The sequence below is a fragment of the Silene latifolia genome, chromosome 11 (assembly GCF_048544455.1).
Source record: "Silene latifolia isolate original U9 population chromosome 11, ASM4854445v1, whole genome shotgun sequence".
Classification (NCBI taxonomy): Eukaryota; Viridiplantae; Streptophyta; class Magnoliopsida; order Caryophyllales; family Caryophyllaceae; genus Silene; species Silene latifolia.
The window spans coordinates 173,837,927-173,854,387 of record NC_133536.1 but is presented as its reverse complement, the minus strand read 5'-3'; the positions used below and the strand labels follow the sequence as shown (position 1 = coordinate 173,854,387).

The following is a 16,461-nucleotide window of genomic DNA, read 5'->3' as shown; positions in this document are numbered from 1 at the left end:
ACGTGATAACTGAAATGCAATGAAAACAAAATGCAGACACAGATATGGATGCATAACCTCCCCAAACCAAACTGTACAATGCCCCCATTGTACCAAAACATGGAAAGGAAATGCAAACTGAAGGAGAAAGAGAGTAAATACGGAAAAAACTTACAAGATAGCGCAAATAAGGGGACCTCCCCAAACCGACCATGAAATGGGAGGTTGCTAAGGGCCCGGAAAACCGTCTCAGGAAGCTAATCCAAGTCAATCATACTCGGCCAAGAGGAATAGTGTCTGATCGAGTAGAATGGGCGTCTAAAACTGCTCTATCGAAAGGGATCTTGGTCGATCGAGTAGCTTCTCATTCTGCACGTGGTCGATCGAGTAAGTATTTCACTCGATCGAGTGAATCCTTTAGCTACAGTACTCGATCGAGTAGGAAAAACCACTCGATCGAGTGATGCTCGATGAATTCCTGCAAAATGCAATTAAAACAGCCCGCAACTAACCAAAACAAGCATACTGAGATAGTCTATGGTATAAAAACCATTTATTACAACTGAAATTGAATAAAAAGCAAAATAAAATCGTCGGGTTGCCTCCCGGGTAGCGCTAGCTTCAGTCAGGTCCCAGCTCGACCTTCTTTTCTTCGAACCTCTCTAATAGTCACAATCAAAACAGCTCAAAGCGCGCAGCAACCTGTCAAATAACTGCGCATGTGCTACACAAAAGCATAAGTAGCACCAAAGTGGAATACAGAAATAGGAAAAGAAACTAAACAACCGTTTGAGTCTAACAAATTTCCTATGTGAGCTCCTAAATTTATCCACATAATAAAGGAGCGCGGGAGCAACTGTCAAAATATAGGGGTCCCGATTCAGATTAGCAATTTTGAGATGACATGTACGGTGAGAATTTGCTAATTTAATCGTCCACTTGAGAGGGGGTATAACTTTAAAAGGAATTGCGCAAGTTAAACGAGGCAAAATACTATTAGAACAAACAATAATAAAATTATCGTTTACTACCTCAGATTGGTCGCTCTCAATGGCGGAATCATAGGTAAAAGGGTTTATTACCTCTTCCGTGCTAGGAGCAATTACCGACTCAGCTGTTTCTTCATCAACCTCCTCAGTGGAATCCATCCCGTAGATCGCAGCTTCAAGTGTATCCGACTCGGCTGTGAATAAGGGAGGTTCACCGTAACCTTCGTCATCGTCAAACTCGTCATCCGAAATGAACCCAAGTGACGAATTAAAGCTCCCAATGGCCAAATCAGTCGATCGAGCAAAATAATCACTCGATCGACCACTTTCCTCCCGCATCTCACTCGATCGAGTAACAAAATCACTCGATCGAGAACTATCCTCCTGCATGTCACTCGATCGAGAAGAGATATTACTCGATCGAGGACTTTCTTCCTGTACAGCGCTGACATCCTTGCATGCACTCTGGAAATACGCTAGAAAGTCGTCATCCGAAATATAGAAATCATTTTCAGCATTGGGTAACGCGGGTTCTTCATGGGAAAAACCGCTATTGGTCAAGCACACCTCTTTTGGTTGCCGAGCAACCAACCCAGCTGTTAACCGAGCAATTTCAGATTGCAGCTCAGCAATTTCAGTGACTTGAGCACCCATATGTCTACCAAATTCCAGAACTAAGGATCTCAGCTCCGCGATTTCTTTTTTCTGTATATCACGAGGATCTTGTTGCGGTGGCCATTGATGGGGTAGATGTGGCGGCACAACTACGGCTGCATTATGCTCAGCAGCACCACATCCCCAAGATTTCTTCCTTTCCCAACTAGCAGGTTTCTCAGCTTGGGCTTCAAACTGAGCAATTAGTCGGGAGACAGATGTCATCTTGGCAAGAGGGATCGAAGGTACTCAAGCCTTCCCTTCGATAATCTCCCTCAGTAGCCTGTCTAATAAACCTATGAGCCTATCAAAACAGCACTAAAGAAAAAGATAAGAACAGCCTCGAGGTACTTAGTCTTCCCTTGAGGCGAAAGGACAAACAAAATAAAACAGATAAAAAGCGTCGCCTCCCCGGCAACGGCGCCAAAATTTGGTGCGGTCGTTTCGTACCAAAAATAAAATACCTAAGTACTACTAACAGAAGTCAGCGGTAAGTAGGGTCGATCTCCACAGGGAGGCGGTGTACTATCTATTTGTCTATTCTATCCGTCTGATGTCACAAATGTGGGTTGAATTGATTGTGTTGACTAAACTAAAAAGGCTAAAGAAGAGAAATGAATAAGAGAATTAACAGTAAGAGGAAGGTAGTATGCTAGAAGTCGGTACACCGTGGCAGCTATTGGATCTTATATTATCGAGAATACTAAGGCGATTAGACTATTGATAAGAAAAGCTATGGTCGTCACCTTTCGGTCCTTAAACCGCCCTAGAGCGTAAACAGCTTAACTTTCGCCCTCACTGCAATACCCTATCGTAATTAAGCAAGGCTTCCCTTCCAATCTTTCGATCTAGGTTGGGGTTAACTAAATTTATGGTCTCCTGCATGCATACATTTGACCGGATAACAATTAAATTGCCTAATACAATTCCTATCGCAAGGCTAATCTATTTAATACAGTTAAAGCATTGCTACCACGGCTTCCCTAATCCTAACATACTAAGGGGATTTAGCTAGACATGGAGATGGGGGAAACAAGAATAAAATAAATAAAAACAATAAACATTAAAAAGAAAGAGAAAAAGGGAAGAAGGAATTACTAGATTAAGGGATCCGGAAATGAAGAAATAAAAAGTAACAGTGTATAGAGAAAAGAGAAGAGCAACGTGATCCTTTGATTCTTGGATGATTACAAATGACATCCCTAACTCCTATTTATAAGAAAATAGGAGTAGGATTAAACCTAATTAACGAATTAAAGCTTAAAAGCCCAACCCGTCAGCGAAGCCACTCGATCGACTAGCTAAATCACTCGATCGAGTGAACTTGACTCAAAAACCTGATCGATCGACTAAGAATGTCCTCGATCGAGTAAATGCATAAAAAGAACTGGTCGATCGACTAAACTAACCACTCGATCGACTTATTATTGCACCTAAAACCACTCGATCGAGTAATAAATCACTCGATCAAGTGAAACTTGACTTCAGCAGCTCATCACTCTCGTCAATTTGACTTGACTTGTCCTTTTAGCGCCCAAAACGCCTTCACGCATCCCAAGACAACAATATTTCCCGCTCCAAATTATCTCTTCCTCCAAATGCATGCAAAAACGGACGGTAATTGGCTTGATTTCGCTACTTTCTGGTTCATTCCTGCAAATAAGACAAAATAACCCAAAGTAGCATATTCGGGGCATTTCGCAGCATAAAACCACGATAAAAGCATAGAAATACGTGCATAAAATAGGCTAAAAAGACTATATAAAATGCACGTATCACCGAGTATGGTGAGATACTCGGTCGAGTATAGACTACTTGGTCGAGTATTACGCATACTCGGTCGAGTGTTCCACTCCAGTAGCCAACGTCAAAAACACAGAAAACATAATCGGTCGAGTATGCCTCACTCGGTCGAGTATTCTCTATTACTCGGTCGAGTGATCACAACTAGTAGCTACTACTACCTATACCCCAAATAACACTCGGTCGAGTGCCTGGTTACTCGGCTGAGTATCCCCTACTTGGATGAGTACCCGCCCTGCTTGGTAGAGTGATGCCAAAAACGAGCTGTAAACTATCGCTATCATACGTAAACATGCTTTTCTATCATGATATATACATATGCACAACTACCCCTTTAAAAGCCACGTAGTAAACTTTTATCATGCTCAACATACTTCATGCTCAAGATCTATCATATAAAAATTCGCAATTCATCTTTTATATACTACCATGTTCCAATTCTTTCATCATTGCAACAACTTCAAAAGATTCAAGTTACAAGTACTACACACATAACTTGAAGTAAACACAGTTCCCACGACTTCCCCATGTGACCGGTTCGAGATCGTAAGGGCCCTAGTGCGACTTCGGGACGTCTCCCAAGTCTCTACGATAACTCCAAAAAACTATCGCCGGTGTCATTTTATTTAGACTCACTATGTTCATTGGGTTCATTAGTTTTATTTTCCGGAATTGTCACTCTAATACCACTTTGTGACACCTCCACATACCAAGGTGCGTTACCAGGACCACCATAGCAAGAGAGACTGTCACCATCTCGGTTATCCGAGGTTAGTATATCAAAGTTACCAATCCAAAACACAATTATTAAAGTATAACTGATAAAAGTTTACATGTTCCAAAATCCAAAACCAAAATACAGGTTACTAATGTTCAACGACTAAAACTAAATGATAAATCTCATGAAAGCGGAAGCTAGACTCGAGTGATGACTCCCCATCTCGTCCCCATAGCTAGTAAACATCATCACCTGTCACAATCTGCCCACCATCCCCGAATAGATCACCACATATTTTATAAAACAACAACGAGGTCAGTTACTATATAATCAACATAAGACAAGTACGAAAAGATAAACAGCTTATCATCATCCACTCCAACTCCCAAACACAACATGTAACTGATTTCACACTAAAGTGTGTAGCGCTGCAAGTTGGGGACCGCAGCCGTACCCACCTAAGCCCCCTCTCATCAATGAGCGATAACGTTGTCCATTAATGTGCACATCCCTTCATGTGATGGGTTCCAAAGAGGGAAAAACTACGGTGCGAATCCACTCCCTCAAGTGACTCTACTCAGCCGAGGATGCACCTTGCGAACATCACCATCAACCATCATAACGCCAACACCCAATTCCAATCCAACAACAACAGATAATCATAATATCAATCATACAACAATCACAATACAGTCTTAAATCCGTTAACAGTAAACCGAGTAGGGAAACCCTACCTTAGCACAACTGCAATGAGACAAACACGCAAGCTAGAAAGGCTCCTCTACGAATTCTCCACCTAACAACAATCACATAATTCCGATTACCATATGCAAAAACCTTTTTCCTCTAAATCATAAATTAGGGCAAAACCCTAAAAGATAAATCAATAAAACTTATGAAATTAAAAGCTTACCGACACATTCGACGCAATGAAAGATGAACTAGACTCATGAATGATCCGTACACTCGAGAGAGAGAGACAGAGATAGAGAGAGAGAGAGAGAGAGAGAGAGAGAGATTTGGAGAGGATTAGAGTTACGTTGTATTGTTTAGGTTTTGTAAAAATGATTAGAAACTATAAATCGCGTCTTAAATAACTCAAATCCTTTCTAAATCAAACCGCGGAATTATTACCCATCACACGGGATACTCGGTCGAGTATAGAGTATACTCGGCCGAGTATTCTCTACTCGACCGAGTATTCCCATCCTAGGCCGAGTATTCCTAGGCAGTAAACTGTCCAGAAATACACGACACAATTACTCGGCCGAGTAAGCCATATTCGGCCGAGTAACAGACTTATAAAATTGTGGTATTACATGATTGAACAAGTTCACTTGATTCGGAAAATGTTGAAGGCGGCGCAGGATCGACAAAAGAGCTATTGGACTTACATTGCCGCGATATTAAGTTTTGGGTGGGTGACAAAGTTCTTTTAAAGGTGTAACCTATGCGTGGTGTGATATGATTTGGCAAGCAAGGCAAGTTGATCCAAATGTTTATAGGGTCTTATGAGATATTGGATAGAGTTGGTGAAGTGGCCTGAAGATTAGCTTTGCCACCAGCTTTGAATCGCGTTCACAATGTATTCCAAGTGTCACAACTTTGGAAGTACCTTAGTGACTTGTCTCATGTACTAGAGGCTGAGACAATTGAACTAGATGAAGCACTCACTTATGCTGAAGTGTCTAAGGAAATCTTAGATCACAAGGTGCACAAGACGAGGAATGGTGAGACTACGTAACTTAAGGTTTTATGATCTAATCGTAATGTGCAAGAGGCCACGTGGGAACCTGAAGAGGCTATGAAATAACGATATCCACACCTTATTATTTTTTAGAGGGATATGAGATGATCGCGTGTGTTTTTGGGTTGCTTTTCAGTCAGTCTCACACATGTTTTGTGTTGGTTTCGAGGCGTTTTGTTCAATTTACGACATGTTTTGGTAATAGTTCGGGTTTCTTTGAGTTACGATGGGTGGTTTTTTGGTAGGTGTATCTGTCATGAAGGTATGAGTATGAACTTCGAGGGTGAAGTTCCTTTATAAGGAGGGAAGACTGCAATTCAACTCATTTCTGGATGTAGAGTACTCGGTCGAGTAGGCTGCACCCGCCCAAGTGCGTATGTCGAGTGTTTTGGTCAAAACTTCTGACTTGGTGGCACTCGGCCGAATTAGGTTAACACTTGATCGAGTAGAGTGTACTCGGTTGAGTAGATATGACACTCGACCGAGTGCCCGTTCTATGAACGTTTTTATGCACGGTTTGATTAGAATGATTAGGGTGTTATATAATTTGGTATTCAGTTTCGTTAATCATTTTCTAAACCTAAAAACATTCCTGTAAACTCCCCTTAATCACTCTAATCATCTACCAAGCAAGGATCTAGCATTTGTTCGTGATTTCGCATTTCATGTGACGAGCAGATTGTAAGTACTAGTTTTAATCTTTGCTGCATTTCGTTCGTATTCCTTGATACCCTAATTTGTGTAGATGTAGGAAAATGATTATACAGTTATAGTTCTTGATTATTATTACATCTATATCATGGTATATGTGACAATTTTGTAGAGGAGCGGTTCTAGATCGTCTATCATTGCTTTTTGAATTTCGCGAATAATGTAGGGTTCCCCTACCAGTACAATTATACGGTTGATTGCAATGGATGTTATTGTGTTTGTTCTATTGTAGTTTTGTGTGATTGTGATTGTGATTGTGGTTATTAGATATGTTTGGTTGGATATTGGGAGCCATGTCGGGAGATGGTTTCACCCCCTTGTTTTTCCTCTTGTGACTCTCGTCGACTAACTGAAAACTGGTTTGCCTTTCCAGTGGTCCGGTTTCAACGGTTAGGGTGATAAGCCTCGCGACCTTACGACGAGTGTCGTCATAAGCGCATACTCCTTAATTGGTTGGGACCAAATTAGCTTCTTTGATACCCAGTTTATGAGCTGTTTTGAGGGGAATGACATTAACTGCAGATCCGTCATCCACAAGAACCATATGCACATTCTTTTTGATGCACTGTATGGTGATGTATAGGGCTACGTTATGGTTGGCTCTGAAGGGAGGGATATCTTCATCAGAGAAGATGATCGGGTTGTTCAGGTCGGGGACATCCTATGTCATTGGTCAGACTAAATCTTTTCGGTAACTTGTCGTTAGGAGCACCTAGACCAAAACACAATTTATAACTTCACAAACAACTCTACAATTAGTAAAGAGGCAAGTAAATGTCGGATCCCAAGGGACGGGAATTGAGATGAGATTTTTATTGAAACTAGTGGTGTCTTAGGGGTGTCACAATTTGGGTTGATGTAGAAGGTCACTAAACTAAATAGCAATGAAAGTAAACAAGCAAGATGAACTAAAAGGTTTGTAAACAATTGATAAAAAGCACTAGGGTGTCATGAGGTCATAGGGGGATCATGGGAATTGATCATACAAACATGTTCTCAAATTATAAGCAATCAATTATTGTTGTGATGGATTGAATTGGGTTATATCTTACAATCTTAGGAAAGTTTGGGTCCCAGAGCCGAATCGATTAGATTGTACAACACCTACAAGTCGACTTAGTCTTCCCTACTCAACAACATGCATGGTCTAATGAGACTCGAGTTGGTTTATGTCTTACAAGTCTCATTGAAAAGATAGGTGATGGGTAAAAAATGCAAGGATTCATAGGCTCGCATTTCATCAAACATAACATGTGCATGAGTTGAGATCAAAACAAGCAAGCAAATAAACCATGAAAGCATATTAATTTAAGCATGAATCATTCCCCATGTTGGTTTCCCCTAATTACCCATTAACCCTAGCTAAGTGACTACTCACTCATTATCATGTTGATCATGCTAGCAAGGTTGTCAATCATACCAACAAAATGAAACATGATGAATAAATGAAAGTAATTAACAATAATTAAAAAGGGATTAAGATGATTATACCTACTAATGATTCCAATAATAAAGCAAAGAATAAAAGAAGTACTTGATGCTTGATTGAGAGGTTGTCAATCTCCCAATAATAACCCAAATAATCTTCAATTACCCAAAATAAAGGATGAACAAAAGAGAGGTTAAGGAAATAAACCTTGTATTAAAACTTGATTAATTGTTCATTACAAAACTAAAGAGAGATTTGATTGATATTAACTACTCTAAGAATTGATAAGAAGAACATGCTCTTCTAATTTGACTAATGGGGCATTTATAGTGGAAATTAGGTGGATGCATTAGGGGTAACTAAGGGCTAAACTAGTAATTACACTTTTGAGATTTGAGCAGGGAAACGCCGGTATTTTTCGAAGAAAGGGCATCTTTCTTTGAAGCTTGAAGAAACGGATTTGTGCTGGACTGGAATCCGTGCGTCTAAGGCACGGGACGGCCGGATTTGTGAGTCTCTGCCCGGGCGTCTTCAAGGGAATCGGGGCGTCTTCTGGTAGCTGCTTCCCGGGCGTCTTTGAAGGAAGACGCACGGATTGTGGTTCTGGGGACGGGCGGATTCAGGACAATCCGCACGGATTTCTCCTCAGTCTTGTTTCTTCTTCTTTTCTTCCCTTTTCTCCATAAAATCCTTGGGGATTTCCTTCGGGATGCAAGGATCTTTTCTCAACATTGCTCATCTACTAAAATATGAAAAAAGGCCTTTTAATCTTGTCTCTCCTTGATTCTTGGTCATTGAATTCAATCAATTTAGTCTCATTTTGCCATGAAAATGAAAGGTTTGCACTCCTTTCCTACTAAGGACACAAAACCTCAAAGAATATGCAAAACAAAGAACTAAAGACAATAAATGACCCAAATATGCACTAAAAAGCATGGGAACAAGGCTAATTCGGGGACTAAATATGCGCTAATTATGGTCACATCAAATATCCCCAAACCGAACCTTTGGTCGTCCCGAGTAAAGAGGTGACAAAGACTAGGACCATTATTTAAACTAGTCCTAATAACATAGCCGATATGAGACAATTAACGGGTCTCACTCCGCCCCTTCAACTCACAACAAGACAACCATGAGGTAGGATGCCTTCTTGCAAGGCAAGGTGGGTCTTGCCAAAATGGCGACACATCTAAACATTAAGCACACAAAATCAAATAATGGATGCATCTACAAAAGGAATAGCCACTTCCTCATCAAGTGGCAAAGTCAACTAAAAGAGAACAAATTTAAGAGCATATAATCCGTCACAAATACTAGTTCAACAAATTACTAAGGCTAAGAGGATGACACTAAATCACCTCCAAATGGTGTTAAACTAGACTACTTTCGTCCTCAATTCCCAAATGCTTTCGTCAAGAGCGATCGGATGGTATGGAATGATGATCCCCATGATGCTAGTAGCATATGACATGACAAGTCTCGAGTTCTCTACAAAAGTAAAGGTCATGGATCGTCCCAAGCTCGACAAAGTGGCTTGACAAAAAGGCTTTTTGGAAATGAAATGCTCAAATCGTTATAAACAAGGGTGGATATGACTAGTATTCAAAAATTGACCTCATTCAACTTTCACATTTCAAAAATTAGAGATGGGGTTTGTCCCTTCCGTGCTAATGTCCTTTGCTTTCGCCAATCGCTTATTAGGCAACCGGTTAACCTATAGACAATAGCTTTTCGGGGTGATAGTCACTCTGTCTCTGGGCGGTTGAATTCACAACCGTGTGGGGTCCCAATTCAATGGATCCCTCTCCAAAGCACATCGAAGTGGTACGCCTCCATCAAAACAACTAAAATTCTCAACATTTCATAACATTTGAGGTTTCCTTAGCAATAAATTACTTCCACATAACAAAATTTTCGAAATGAGCACTTCAAACTTATTGATAGAAAGTATTTTTGGGTTGCCTTACCACAAGGTCAATCAAGGTCACCTAGACAAGTTAAACAAGTCCACATCGCATCACGGGGTTGGAATAGGTGACTCACATGCAAACCCTTGACTAGGCTTTGGGTCATGGGTCAAAAGACACTAGTATGACACAATCTAGGGTGTTTTACAACCATTCTAGTAGGCAAAGTCTTAAGTTGAAAAAGTATTTGTAATGGCTTAGTTGCTCTTGTCAAAGTTCTCAATTAGGCACTTTTCAAAATATTTCATCTAAATGCAACTATATGCCATGATGCAACTATTATATACATCCTAATGCAAGTGATTCTACCAACTAATATGACATATAAACTAAATGCAAGTCCTAAGTTCACATTGTTATACCGCGTCAATCAAAATAAAGCCACATAGTCATTAACATAAAGAGGAAAAAGGAGATTGGAAAGATCATACCATGCGGTCTTCATGATCCTCATATCTCGGATGTGGCGTAGTCAATCAATGTGAACAAGGATAGAACAAACACAATATATACAACAATATATACACGATTACACTACAAAAGAAATGAACATGTTTTTGGCTTTTCAATTTTCAATTTTTTATGGTTTTTCGAAATTTTTCAATTTTTTGGACTTGTGAATAAAAGTTAAGTTAGAATTCCCCATCCTCACACTAATATGGGCATTGTCCTCAATGGCCAAAGTGATGGGAAATTATGCAAACATGATGCATGATTTCTACACTAAATGCAAGCTACACTAATCTACACTATATGATGCATGGTTTTTGTTTATGACGGAGAGGATAATTTAGATTACCTCCTGTTGTGTATGCATGTACTTCCCCAAACCGAGCTAGACATTATTGCTAATGTCCTAAGGTTGGGTGTAGTTCATGCACACACGATGCAATGCATGAAACTAATTTTGTCATTTTGGATTTTCAAAAGTGGGAACAAAAAGATGAGAACACCTCAATGGGGCCGAGGTGTTAGTCCTCTATGGTGCTAGGACTACTCCAACAATGATCAAGATAAATAAAACAAAGAGAGAAATAGACAAACCTCAAGAGGGTAGGAGCCTCCAAAGCTTGCTAATATTCCATCATATCATCACTATCATCATCCTCCTCACTAGAAGTGGACTTATCACCACTTTCATCTTCACTTTCTTGTTCGTCATCATCATCCTCTTCTCCTTCACTAGCTTCTTCTTCATCATCATCATCATCCTCATCAACCGCATCACCAACATGCTCATCACCAACAACCTCATTGTCACCCGGACTCTCAACCGTAGATGCACTCGGAAAGAAGACTTCCCTATCCGCCCAACTAGGATAGGGACATGAAGGATAAAGTAGTCCTTGCCTAGCTAAATGAAGGAGGGGTGGATATTGGGCCAAGTAAGCATTTTCCCGATCTTTGAAAGCTTGCTTGTGCATCTCTTGCATAAGAAGAGTCAAATAATCATTTCTTGCTTCAACACCTTCCGGTTTGAACTCTTGGTACTCGAAAGGGTAGGGTGGTGTGACAATGGAAGAGGAGGGCATTTCAATTTCACCCTTTTGTTGTCGGATAATGTACTCGGTCTCTTTTGAAAGGGGAAGTAGATAGTTGGTCCGATGGACACTCAATCGACAAATCTTTGAAGGCAAAGTGAAAGATCTAGCCTCACTAGTGAGCCATCCATACTTGGTGTCAAGAGGGTTATGGGTAACCCACTTGTACTTGGTTATCATGGTATCAATATCAATGAGATGACCACCCTCTTTCGCCTCATACTTGCTATCCTTGTTGAAGTTTGGATCAAAGTATTTAGCTAGAAGAGTGACTAGGCCTCCATTCACAATAATGGTAGTGCCTTTCTTTCCACAATCAACATTTAGCCATCTATTCACCAAAAGCCTTAGAGAGTTGAAAGGCTTGGTGAGTTCCCTTCCAATGTTCAAGGCCGACTCAAGAAGAACAAAATCGAGTTTGGTGAAATGGTTGGTGTCTTTTCTTGCAATGATGGTGTTTCCAATGGCCTTATGCCACACTCTAATGCCCGGATGGTGGACTAATAGAGCGCGACTAGCATGAAAGTTCTTAAATTTCCTTCCGGAAATCGCCTCCCAAAGAGGGTCGGGGTCATACTTGCCAACATTCATAAAATAACTCGGTGAATCATCAAGACCCAAAGCTTTACCCATTTCCTCAAAGGAGATGCGCCTACTAACATTAGCTAGGCGAAACTCGATGGTCTCCATAGTCTCAACCTTATTAACTTTCAAAGAACTCAAAAATTCTAAGGTAAGGGAGGGGTATGTCAATTCTTTTGATTCGAACAATTTCTCCAACCCCATGGCTTTAAAGAAGGCCCTAATTTGCTCAAGGATACCCAACTTATCTAAGGCATCTTCACAAATAAACTTGGTGGATAGAAATGATTTTCTAGCAAACTTGACAAAAGTGTCCCTATGGGATTTGGAAATGAAAATTACCTCCGGATAATTCGAAAGTTGATCAATTTCCGGAGTAGTAGATGTTGTTGTTCCCATGGGAGGTTGTTGTTGTTGCATTTCCATGTTTGGGCTAGCTACCACCATAGCCAATGCTTTCTTTGCTTGAAGACTCTTTTGTCTTGATGAGAGTGCCTTTGCCTTTGGTGCCTTTGTTGCTCCCTTTGTCCTTGCCATTGATGAGTTAGCCAAGAAAAAGTGAAAAATCTTCAATTTCTAGTGTACCCAAATCGATTTAAAGATGAAAGGCTTTGCCTTTATAAATTCAAAAATCGACTCAAAAGTTGAAGATTTTGTGCTTGGTTGATTTTGTTGAAAGAGGAGTGATTACTTTTTGTTTGGAGGATGATTTGATTTGATTTTGGTGAATGTTGTTGAGGGATCTTGTTTTTGTGATGGAGAGGGTGAGGGTTTTGAGTTTTTGGGGTAGTGTTATGAATGAAGGAATGAAGAAATGAATGTGGGAGGGGATTTATAAAACCCGAAAAATTTGAAATGCAGGGGCAAGACGGGCGGTTTTTGCTCGGGACGCCCAGATTTGGCCTGTTCTGGGTTGGGAAATTCCGCCTAAAGACGGGCGGATTTGAACAAAGACGGGCGGATTGGAACAAAGACGGGCGGATTTGAAAATGCGGGACGGGCGTCTTTCAGAGAAGACGGGCGGATTCCTTTCCAGGGATTTTTCTTGTTTTCTTCAGCCAAAAAGACGGGCGTCTTTCAGCGAAGACGGGCGGATTCCTTTCCAGGGATTTTTCTTATTTTCCTCAGCCAAAAAGACGGGCGTCTTTCCTTTCAGAACGGGCGTCTTTCTGAAGACGGGCGGATTCTACTGCAGGACGTTCGGATTCGTTGACAGTCATAAAATTTCAAAATTTCAGCTCAAAAGGACGGGCGTCTTCTGTCCAATATGCCCGGATTGCCTGAAGACGGGCGGATTCTCCTGAATCCGCTCGGATTCTACCCCCTTTTACCCGGATTCAATTCCATCCGTGTACTTTGCATATACCTTGTCATTTTTTTTCATTCTTCAAAACCTCGTGTTCTTCATTGTGGGGGCACTACTAAGGCATGAATAGCCTAGGCAATTGCTATCCCCACACTAAGCTAAAGCACTACATACCAATTGAAATTATTAGTCCTTCCCTCACTTCTCTCAAACATGATAATTATCTTGATCAAAATATAAAAATCCTAAAGTGACAAAAATTGCAATACAAGAATTGAAATGCGAGTTAGGGAGTTAGAAATATTTACAAATGGTGGTTTAGGGAGGACTCCACCAAACTCTCATTCTTGATGAGATGTCAAGGGGGCATGTCCAAGGTGTTGTTGATGTTGCTTAACACCTTGAAAAAGTAATCAAACGCTTGTTCATTATCATGATAGAGGTCTTCGATAGACCTTTGCCCTTGTTGTCGGTCTTGATCGATGGCATTACCAATGTAGGGATTGAAAACCCCTTCAAATTCGTCGTCCCAAAGACCACAAACTTCATCAACTTGATCTTCAAAAGTCTCTTGCTTTAATGGAGACAATTCTTTCACTTCCTTTTCTTGGCCAACGAGGCCATCTTCTTCCTTACTTGGTTTTGAGGAGCTTCTCAAGCTCTCCTTGCTACAATTCTCTTGCTCTTTGAATGGAGCATCTTCAATTTTCTTCCATTGGAGTTCCGATTTCTTCCTTTCATCCTTCCGAATATAATGATCAATCATAAAACATGGTTCGTGTAAATGGGGAGCTCTCATGGTCTTGTCAAGGTTGAAAGTTATGCTCTCATCCCCTACTTCTAGAGTAAGCTCTCCATGTTTCACGTCGATTACCGCACCCGCGGTGTGTAAGAAGGGTCTTCCTAGAATGATTGGAATGTTGGAATCTTCCTCCATATCAACAATGACAAAGTCCACCGGGATGAAAAACTTCCCAATTAAACGGAACATCTTCCCATATCCCTAATGGTGTCTTCGTCGATCTATCGGCCATTTGGAGTGTGATATTGGTGCATTTAAGCTCTCCCATCCCCAACCTTTTACTCACCGAGTACGGCATAACACTCACACTAGCCCCTAGATCACATAAAGCTTTGTTGATCATGGTGTCGCCAATGGTACACGGTATTGAGAAGCTTCTCGGATCCTTTAGTTTTGGAGGTGAACTCCCTTGAAGTATTGCACTACTCACCTTAGTGAAGGCGATAGTCTCAAGCTTCCGGATCGACTTCTTCTTTGTGAGGATGTCTTTCATGTATTTCGCATAGGCCGGTACGTGATTGATTAATTCCGTGAAAGGAATTGAGACTTCCAAATTCTTCACAATTTCCATAAATTTTCCAAGATAGTCATCAAATTTGGGCTTGGCTTGACGACTTGGAAAAGGAAGTCTAATCACAATGGGCTCCTTCTCCTTGACCTTGTCTTCATTTTTCTTTGAAATTTCTTCTTTTGATGATTCTCCATCCTTGGAGTTTTGCACAATTTCTTCCTTATCACTAGCTTCAACAACTTTATCCTCAACTTGCTTCTTCGGTGCTTCATACCTTGTACCGCTTCTCAAGTGAATGGCACTAACCGTTTCATGTCTTGGGGGATTACTTTGAGGTGGTAATTGCCCCTTTTGTCTTTGTGAGCTTGAAGATGCTAGTTGAGTCAATTGGGTTTCCAACATCTTGGTGTGAGCTAGAATGTTGTTAATGGTGGTTTCCTTTGCTTGACTATCTTTTTGCATTTGAGTGAAAAATTCTTGTTGATTCTTTTGCATTTGGAGGACCGCTTTTTGAACATCAAAATCTTGGTCATTTTGTTGAGTGTATGGATTTTGATTTTGGTAACCTTGGTTTTGGTTGTAGAAGGGTCTTTGATTTTCGTTTCTCATAGGTGGTGGGGTGTATGTTGTTTGAGGGTTTTGAACATTTTGTCTTTTGTATGAGAGATTTGGATGGAATTTGGTGTTTTCATTGTAATAGTTGGAATAAGGGGTACCACTCTTGTATGCTTGGAAAGCATTCACTTTTCATTTGTTCCCCTACATTCACTTTGGTCATGTCCCAAAGTTCCACAATTCTCACATATCCCACTTGGGATTGATGAAGATGCCGTCATGGCATTAACATGATGCTTTTTGTGATTTTGAGGCTTCTTCAAGTCTAGCCATAGCTTTTTCAAACTTCAAATTGATTGTATCAATGTGAGCACTAAGTTGAGCACCCAATTGAGTAATGGAGTCCACTTCATGCTTTCCTCCTCTAGTAGCCTTGCGAGGTCTACTATATTATGAGTTATGGACCGCCATTTCCTCAATTTTGTTCCAAGTTTGATTGTCATCAACTTCGGTGAACATTCCATTTGATCCCATGTTGAGAATGTTCCTTGAATCTTCATATAGACCGTTCCAAAATTGTTGTACCAAGAATCACTCGCTAAGTCCATGGTGAGGACATGAGCGACAAATTCTTTTGAACCGCTCCCAAGCTTCATACAAAGATTCTTCATCCCTTTGCTTAAAACCCGTAATTTGAGCTCTTAGCATGTTAGTCTTTTCCGGTGGGTAGAATTTTTTGTAGAAAGCTAGAGCCAACTTTTTCAAAGAATCAATTCCGAGAGTGGCCTTATCAAGGCCCTTCAACCATTGTTTCGCGGTGCCAATTAGAGAAAAAGGAAATAAGACCCATCGAATTTGGTCTTGAGTTACACCGGTTTGAGAAATCGCATCACAATAGTCACAAAAGGTTTCCATATGAGAATGAGGGTCTTCACTAGGCATCCCCCCAAATTGGCTTCTTTCGACTAATTGGATAAATGCGGATTTGGCAATAAAATTTCCGGTCAAATGTTGTGGTGTGGGAGTACCATTGGGTAGGTTCTCCTCGGTGGGTACGGAATGTGATGAAAACTTAGGCATTGTGGGTTGATTTTGTGTTGGGTTCTCCTCACCTTCTCTTGCAAAAGGGTTGATGAACTCAATATTTGGTTGAATATCTACAACCTC

The 16,461-nt window shown here is 40.7% G+C and overlaps 1 non-coding gene across 1 annotated transcript; it reads left to right on the top strand.

Moving 5' to 3' along the window:
* The first annotated feature begins 15,895 nt into the window (after window positions 1–15,895).
* On the top strand, window positions 15,896–16,002 carry LOC141615467 (small nucleolar RNA R71). Its single transcript, XR_012529888.1, has one exon. It is a non-coding gene; the product is annotated as a small nucleolar RNA R71 (small nucleolar RNA).
* The last annotated feature ends 459 nt before the right edge of the window (window positions 16,003–16,461 follow it).